The sequence below is a fragment of the Cyprinodon tularosa genome, unplaced genomic scaffold (genome assembly GCF_016077235.1).
Source record: "Cyprinodon tularosa strain WSP-4 unplaced genomic scaffold, ASM1607723v1 ctg1691, whole genome shotgun sequence".
NCBI classification, from domain to species: Eukaryota; Metazoa; Chordata; class Actinopteri; order Cyprinodontiformes; family Cyprinodontidae; genus Cyprinodon; species Cyprinodon tularosa.
In genome coordinates this window covers 20,997-30,199 of record NW_024038524.1, presented here as the reverse complement: position 1 = coordinate 30,199, position 9,203 = coordinate 20,997, and the positions used below count along the sequence as shown (strand labels likewise).

Below are 9,203 nucleotides of genomic sequence, written 5' to 3'. Positions count from 1 at the left end.
TCGTTCAGGAACCGGTATCGAAGTGAAGGTATCGGTATTGGTACCGGTACCGAAAATTTTTGAACAATACCCAGCCCTATTCCCAGGGAACACATCTTGAGGCCTAAATATGCTGTATTTGATTTTTGCATCTATGTATGCAGAGATGTACAAGCACACATAGATGTAGAAGGAAGAAATGATCTCTGACCCTCTGAAACAAGTAAGGACTATACTGCCTTGATACAAAGGTGATGCAGAAGTAAAATAAATGCCAAAAAGTACTTTATGGGGAGCATAATTATAAAGAAAGACCACTTTAAACTTTAAGTAGTCAACCTTTTAAGGTTACAGAAGCTAAAATATATTAAAGGCAACTTATTTTCATATAATCCTTTGATCTGTTATTTATTATATGATCTCAAAAACCTCACAAAGTTCAAATATATGTTAAACATTCAGCTACAAAGCTTAGGAATTCTGTACTACCATAAAATAATTAAAATATATTTGCCCCCTTTTTTTTTTTTTTATGTTTTCCATATACCAGGTCCATAACATCACACTGACAAACTTTATTTCTACATTGGCTGAAGTAAAGGAGAGGCATTAACTGATGCACCCTTTACACATCCTTAGGGGTGGACTCCATTTCTGCTGTTTTAATTATTTCAACTTATCTGTGTAAAACTTTTCTATTTGTTTTGATTTTTGATGTTTCTCTTTTGTATTTGTTTAGGACTTAGTTGAAGTTGATCGTACCACCTTCAGCCTTATAACTGAAGGTGGTACGTTATTATAACTTAGGTTCATAATTAATATAGAAGAGAATATGAAACCTAAACCTCCTCTTACAACTCAATAAGTCATTTCTTAAGGAGAGTAAAATGCACAATTATTCTAACTTTCAGAAGTCATAGAAGCCTTTTACAGGATTTGGCTTCATGCCTTTTTTTCTGGTGTTTCTCTAATCTCACACAGACACATTACTCGCCTTAGGTAAGGTAGCATGGAAGAAAAGATCTGCATGGACTACAAAACAGGGCATGGTCAATACTTAATGGGACATTGATCAAGTCAGACATAGATCCAAAAGGATGAACAAGTAAGGTTACCAGACAAGAGCAATAAATTTGCTGCTCGATGTTGTCAGCTTCTTTGCAGGAAGGTCATGTTTAGCTCCGTTTAAATACGTCACTGCATTATTAAATCAGATATGATAACTTACAATAACCATGGTCGGGAAAATGCCAAATTCAGGATTCATGTCGATACTCTCTCCATCGGTGAAGGTAAACTTTTTGCTACGATCCTTTTTGCATGTAAGAACTATTGAAATCTGCTGGGCTGCCACCGACAGGACTGGGAGGTCAATGCGGTTAAATTCATCAAAACATCCCCAGGAGCCAGACTGTGCCAGACCTGGAAATAGTACAGAGTTTAGCCTTTCCATGATCATTTGTCATTTTTATAAAAGAAACAAAAAGAGAATTTTGGGATCTCTTTTTTAGGCAAAGACGATCCAATATTCAAATTTGTGACATTTACCTTTGAATATTCTTCCCAGGCCTCTGAAATCCATCTGGTCAGAACAATTGAAAACCACAACGTATTTGCCCAGACAGCGACCCATGTCCTTTATGGTCTCAGTCTTGCCTGATGACAAAATGTAAATAACTTACTTAAAAAAAAAAAAAAAAGTGAATGCAACCAGAGGCCCTAACAAAAGATGTATATATACATGTCCCTTAAAAACCAAAAACTCTAATGGATGTTATTATTTTGAATCTTTGAGCCAAACGAAGTTAAGCAATTACATGGAGGGAAAGAAATGATACATGGTTTCTACCAGGTTTTCCATATAATCTGAAAAGTGTGTCGTGTATGCAATAAAACCACCAGCTGCTGCAGTTGCCACATTGTCTCATAACTACGAACTGAATTACTTTCCTTAAATGCCCTCCTTAAGGGTCTCTAGAACTCTTTCAAATATATATGACAATGGAAAACAATAGATTTTCTTTAGTTTGTTTGATTTAATATGGTGTGCAGGACGTCAAACAAACATTCATTATGTTTCTAATGCTGCACAAATTTGTATGATAAATAAATAAAAAAAATTCATTTTGACATTCCTGTCAAGAAAGATTTGGGTCATAGCCTGTAACACAACATGGCGTGGTGCCAAGCAGGTAGTGGTTGGAAACTAAGTGGCATGTGTCTCAGACCATGGATCGCAAAGGGAAAAATAGGATGATAGCTTATGAGAACAGAGGATTCAAAGAAGAATGGACCGAATCATTTGCTTTCATCACCAATGCAGAAGGATTGCTTTCATGCTGCTTTTAAACAGAAGTTGTCAAGTAATAAAAAGTGTAATTTAGAAAGGCATTTCCAGGTTACATTCTACATTTACAGCCGGCCACCAAGTTGGGAGTAAGAGAAAAAGTGCGATTGCAGTACTTCTGGATAAATTACAGGAGCGCAAAGATAGATTGAAGAAGTAAAGATTGCATCTCTAAACTCCACTACTGCTGCTAGTGTTGTCGCAAGCATGGAAAACCGTTCACAGATCAAACAGGTAGCGCTCTTATGAAAGTATGTGAACTTTCTTTCATTTTTTCCCCAAATTCTCAAAATTAAAACAAGTATAAAAAAAATCTGATTTCTTTATTTTTTTTCTGTAATTTCATCAATGCAGCAAAACTTAATACTGTACATTATTATTGTAATGGATTTTAAACTTAAAGTTACAAATATTGTACAGCAGAGTAGTCACATGATGTGAGATTTGCTCTAGGATAAGCATTTAATCCATACATTCATCCATTTTCTGACATCCCAATCCCAAGTGGGGTCGCGGGGGGTGCCGTGCCCATCTCCTCATTAAGGAGCATAAAACAAAGAATTTAAGAAAGCATATATTTACATGTTTAATAATATGCCTTCCCACAAGTCTACGTTTGTTAAATAGCATAAAACATACTATTTCAGTATAGAATCCTGTATTCATACATTAATATGCCATATGACTATGTGATAAAGAGCAAAATATATTAAATACGTTGTTTAAACAACTTGCTGTATGGTTTAAACATGGTTTTTATATGCCACAGTTTGCTGTATCATAACCTCATGTCTGCCATTTGTAAGAAACCAAACCTTGTAAAAATCAAGTAAACATTCGTGGAATTATGATTTGTTTTAGTTGGGCTCAGTTTAAATAAATGCACTGGGGGTGCACGGGAGACCCGTACAAGATGGCCGCTTTACTCCAACGTCTGCGCCGATAGGCAGCACCAGTCCACAGAGCGTCTGTCGGCTAATATAAAAGCTAGTTGGCTAACGGGTAACTATTAACATCAGTACAACTCAATCCAAACTGGTGGCTAATTACCCAAACCTTTTCACAGACTACAAGTCATGTTAAATAAGGATAAAATGCACATTACTTGAAATAGTGCCATTTACTGCAGTTGAGCATTAATATGCATTCGCATTAGCTGGCTAACTGCTAGCATGAAAGTTTTGAAAGATTAGTCAGTGTACACTAATAATGACAACAATATAACTATAATGTACTTACCAACAAAAACCTTTTTTTAGCTGAGAAGAGCGCGTTCAAACCAAAAATTGCAGACACAAGGTGGAGCTTGTGGCGGGAAGTCATTCTGAATAATGTAGGCTGGCAACCGTAAGTCCAACACTCACGTGACAACGATCGTCCAATCACACTTCACTTACGTTTAAACGTTTGTTTTTCAAAGTATATAAACCGTGAGGAATTGGTCTTTGAAAATAATTGGTAATTCAAAAATGTTTTTTGAAATATAATGGATTTCCCCACATTTGGTGGTCAAATGGTGCATGTATTTTCAGCATGAATAACACAACCAAGATTTTAATAGCTTCATGCTTGTTGCAAAGTCCCTTATCCCAAGATGCTTTGTGACATCAATATGACATCAATTCAATACTTTATTCCCAGACATCAAATCAACGTCAGTTTGATGTTAAGTTTTTGTGCAGAGATATTGTTTTAAGTTCAAATATGTTTATTAGCAATATGAGGCAGTATTTGGATGCTAGATTGATTTATTGGTTGGACCTTTTTACAACTATAAGCTTCTGTAGAATAATTATCATGGAAGTCAAAATCTTGACCAATCTTTAACATCAAATTGATGTAACGGTGCCGGCTGGGTAGGGAAAAACTGAAGCCATGTCGTTCAGCTCACGGAACCCTAAAATGGACTACAAAAGCAGAGCCAGCCAGTCGTCTATGTCTGTGGGGACGCTCAAGGAAGCGCAGGTCGGTGCAAAAACCACATTTAATGCACATAACTGAATATTATCAGTGAGTTTTATCTTCCCCTTAATACTTACAAAGCTTAAGCTACATTTTGTAGGCTGCTAGATAATTGGACAAGAAATTAATTATGCGCAAGATAACTTTTAATGGAAAAATATATATATATATATATGGAAATATATATATATATATATATATATATATATATATATATATATATATATATATATATATATATATATATATATATAAAACAGCAACATGCTGTTGCGCTAATCATCAAGGCCTTCCTTTCCTTCTATGAACAAAAATGATCTAAAAACACTTTTTGAATTTAGTTAGATTACCCTATTTTTAGACATAAATTGTGCTCTAAGTATCACAAGAAAGCAAAAAAGAATGGCAGATTGTACTTTGTCTTTATGAACATGCTCTGTATCCTAAATTTTTACATTGCCCTTTTATAAGTTGTGCTTGTTTTAAATTTAAATCATTACAACATCTATCTTGGAACTTCATTTAAAGGACATCTGTATCAGTGCTGTGAAAGAGCGAGATATTGAGCAGAAACTGAAGCAAGTGATCGCTGAGTGGGACATCAAAACCTTTACATTTGCCAACTTCAAGACACGGGGAGAGCTGCTTCTGCGAGGAGACAGCACAGCAGAAATCATATCTAGCTTGGATGACAGTTTGATGATTTTGGGGTCTCTCATGATCAATCGGTATGTCATTTATAATACTTAGAAATTGTAAATCCGAAGAATTAGGTACAATAAGTGAATATTATTTTGTAAACAAAAGTTTCTCCCATAGGTTTAAAAAAAAATGAAAGTGCAAAAATTACCCAGATGTCTATGTCAATGATTGTCAATGATGCAGATTTAATTTCTTCCTAAGGTACAACACCCCATTTAAAGCTCAGATCCAGAAATGGGTTCAGAACCTTTCTAACACCACTGATATCATTGAACAGTGGATGAATGTCCAGAATCTATGGATCTATCTGAAAGCTGTGTTTGTAGGGGGAGACATTGCTAAACAGCTGCCCAAGGTAAAAGCAGGGTTACAGATATACCTGATTGATTATCCACATACACCACCAGCTAAAAGTATTCTTACACATAAGTTGTTATTTTTTTTAACCAGAAATGACCCAGTCTTTACCATTTACAGTCAAGAAAAAATAAACACAAAAATACCTTCAATTCGAAATTTGGTGGAGTTATCACTACTTTCATAAATTATACTTTTGTTTATATATCATTTAAATTTCCTATACATTTTCTGGTGTTATGTACGGCAGCCGAGAGCGGCTGTGTCCCTCTGATACTTTTTCAGTAAATTTTCTCATCAACCAAAGATAATGAAAGCCGTTTTCTCGTGATAACGAGATGACTGTTGAGTTAAAACTGATTACATCCTTCAATACTATAACTATGGAAGATCATTTATAAGAGTAAATTATGGCAGCCTATGTGTAGTCCTCTAAATAATCCTGTGGTTAACTTTAACAAGACAACGTTGTTGGTTTGATGATTTGCCTACACTTCAGATTCATAAGCAATTAGACCTTTGCCTATATATATAAACCTAATAAAAATCAGGTTTTTGGAAAACTTGACCTGTTGATTACTCTCCTTTCTCCTAAAGAGCTACCATATCTGAAGATATAGAATTAAGCTGAAAATCTCCATATTCAAATCAACTCTAGGCAGCTCCACAACAGAGTGCTCAAGATAATCCTGAAATTTGAAGATAAATTTAAATTTGAAATCTGGTCAATGATCAGGCACTCACAATTCACAATAATTTGTCTTTGTAGACTATTATATACACTATACAGTATCTTTTTTGGTTTTAAAGGAATACAAAATACAATTGGCGCATGTATAAGAAATGTGAATCTAATGAGTTGTTTGAGAAGTAATACATTGTTTAAAACTATTTAGGAAGCAAAGCGTTTCTCAACTATTGATAAGTCCTGGGTGAAGATCATGATGCGAGCTCACCAAATGCCTAATGTTGTGCAATCGTGTGTGGGAGATGAGACGATGGGCCAGCTGCTTCCTCACCTGCTGGAGAAGCTGGAGATCTGCCAGAAGTCGCTTACAGGGTGAGCACAGGCACTTTTTACTCAACTTATACCAAAGTGTTGTAAACAATTTAAAATTATGGGTTTGCTTTTTAACTATTAAAAGGATTTTTATAACTGAATTTTTTTTTTTTTTTTCAGTTATTTGGAGAAGAAGCGACTGCTTTTCCCACGTTTTTTCTTCATCTCTGACCCTGCCTTGCTGGAAATTCTGGGCCAGGCCTCTGACTCCCACACTATCCAGGCACACCTTCTCAATGTCTTTGACAACATCAAAACCGTACAATTCCATGATAAGGTGACTAAATAATATCTATATCTGTCTATATATAGATGACTGACAACCAGGCAGGCAGGGAGATACATAAGAGCAGATAAATATTTTTTTGTGGGTGTGTCTGTGTTATACTCTCAGTTCCCTGGTGTGGTAGGGCTAGAAAATAAATAAATATATTCCACAGTAGGCTGCTCAGTGACACAGTGGGTACTGTAGCCTCTTACATTTTAGCTTGAATTGATTTATTTAATTAAAGTATAGAGACCAAAACAGATCTTTAGCTGACAGAGCAATACATTTAGAGCAGTAATTATTAAAAAAAAATAATTGCATTTAAGAAAAAATAAAATGTTGTCTGTCAATATGCTCAATTCACAATTACTTAAGTGGAAAAGTTTCAAGAAATGAGTCTGAGATGAGTCACTTTATAACATGGCGCATTATCCTGTTGGAAGTAGCCATCAGAAGATTGGTACACTGTGGTCATAAGGACATAAGGTCAGCAACAATGCTGAGGTAGGCTGCCTCATTTATTTGATGCTAAATTGGTATTAGGTGGCCCAAAGTGTGGCAATAAATATCCCCCAAATAGATGGTACAAATAGATCAGGCTCAGTATGGCCTAATTATAGACTCTTACATTTTAGCTTGAATTGATTTATTTAATTAAAGTACGCTAGATTACTGTGTATGCAAATGTTATGTAAAAAAATACACAAAATAATTTATTTAAAAAATTTGTTTTAATCAGAATCAGTTGGTAAAATGTGCATTCCATGCAAACAACATTGGAATCAGAATGAGGGGTCTGGAGAGATCACAGTCTCCTAGAGCTCAACTACTGTGCATAGTGGCATGACTACCGTGACTTTTTCTTTGGTCTTACTTAAATGCACAGAGGATGTATTAACCACACATCTTCTAGCAATGTGCTCAACTGGCAGAAACAAACAGGTGCATTACCGCCACCTTCCAGAATGGAGTGACGCGAGCTGTTTTTCTTCTTCTTGTCGAGTTTTATGGGGGTTAGCAACAAACTGTTAGTAGCATTACCGCCACTTACTGGTATGGAGTGTGGTTCGTGATGGTTTAAATATTTATCCTGATATATATACATATTCCACGTCCCAAGAGCCAGCTGGACCAGAACCAGTGGTTCTGGTTCTGGAACCAGTCTCCTTGAGAGGGGCTGGACATACTTCCACTCTGGAGTTGCCCACGGTGAGAGGCGCCAGGCAGGAGTGGGCATACTTGTTGACCCCCATCTCGGTGTCTGTACGTTGGGGTTTACCCCGGTGAACGAGAGGGTAGCCTCCCTCCGCCTACGGGTGGGGGGGCGGGTTCTGACTGTTGTCTGTGCTTACGGGCCGAACAACAGTTCAGATTACCCACCCTTCTTGGAGTCCTTAGAGGGGGTACTGGAGGGTGCCCCTCCTGGGGATTCCCTTGTTCTGCTGGGAGACTTCAACGCTCACGTGGGCAATGACAGTGAGACCTGGAGGGGCGTGGTTGGGAGGAATGGCCGCCCTGATCTGAACTCGAGTGGTGTTCTGTTGTTGGACTTCTGTGCTCGTCATGGATTGTCCATAACGAACACCATGTTCAGGCATAAGGGTGTCCATATGTGCACATGGCACCAGGACACCCTAGGCCGCAGTTCGATGATCGACTTTGTCATCGTTTCATCGGACTTGCGGCCGTATGTCTTGGACACTCGGGTGAAGAGAGGTGCTGAGCTTTCCACTGACCACTACCTGGTGGTGAGTTGGCTCTGGTGGTGGGGGAGGATGCCGGTCAGACCTGGCAGGCCCAAACGTGTTGTGAGGGTCTGCTGGGAACGTCTGGCGGAGTCCCCTGTTAGGCGGAGCTTTAACTCCCATCTCTGGCAGAACTTCGAACACATCCCGGGGGAGGTGGGGGACGTTGAGTCCGAGTGGACCATGTTCCGTTCCTCCATTGTCGAGGCGGCTTATCTGAGCTGCGGCCGCAAGGTTGTCGGTGCCTGTCGTGGCGGCAACCCTCGAACCCGTTGGTGGACACCTCCGGTGAGGGATGCTGTCAGGTTGAAGAAGGAGGCCTATCGGGCCTTTTTGGCCTGTGGGACTCCGGAATCAGCTGATGGGTACCGGCGGGCGAAGCGGCATGCGGCTCGGATGGTTGCTGAGGCAAAAACTCGGGTGTGGGAGGAGTTTGGAGAGGCCATGGAGAAAGACTTCCGTGCGGCTCCGAAGCGATTCTGGTCTGCCATCCGGCGTCTCAGGAGGGGGAAGCAGTGCAGCACCAACACTGTTTATAGTGGGGATGGTGTGCTGCTGACCTCGACTCGGGACGTTGTGGGTCGGTGGGCGGAATACTTCGAAGACCTCCTCAATCCCACCAACATGTCTTCCATTGAGGAAGCTGGGCCTGGGGACTCTGGACTGGGCTCTCCAATCTCTGTGGGCGAGGTCGCCGAGGTGGTTAAAAAGCTCCTCGGTGGCAGGGCCCCGGGGGTGGATGAGATCCGCCCAGAGTTCCTCAAGGTCCTGGATGTTGTAGGG

At 39.1% G+C, this 9,203-nt stretch overlaps 1 long non-coding RNA gene across 1 annotated transcript; it reads right to left on the bottom strand.

The window, feature by feature from the left end:
- Positions 1 to 1,133: 1,133 nt before the first annotated feature.
- LOC119780978 lies at positions 1,134 to 3,669 on the bottom strand. Its single transcript, XR_005280477.1, has 3 exons — positions 3,566 to 3,669; positions 1,528 to 1,635; positions 1,134 to 1,401 (listed from the first exon to the last, which is right to left on the bottom strand). It is a non-coding gene; the product is annotated as an uncharacterized LOC119780978 (long non-coding RNA).
- Between the last annotated feature and the right edge of the window lie 5,534 nt (positions 3,670 to 9,203).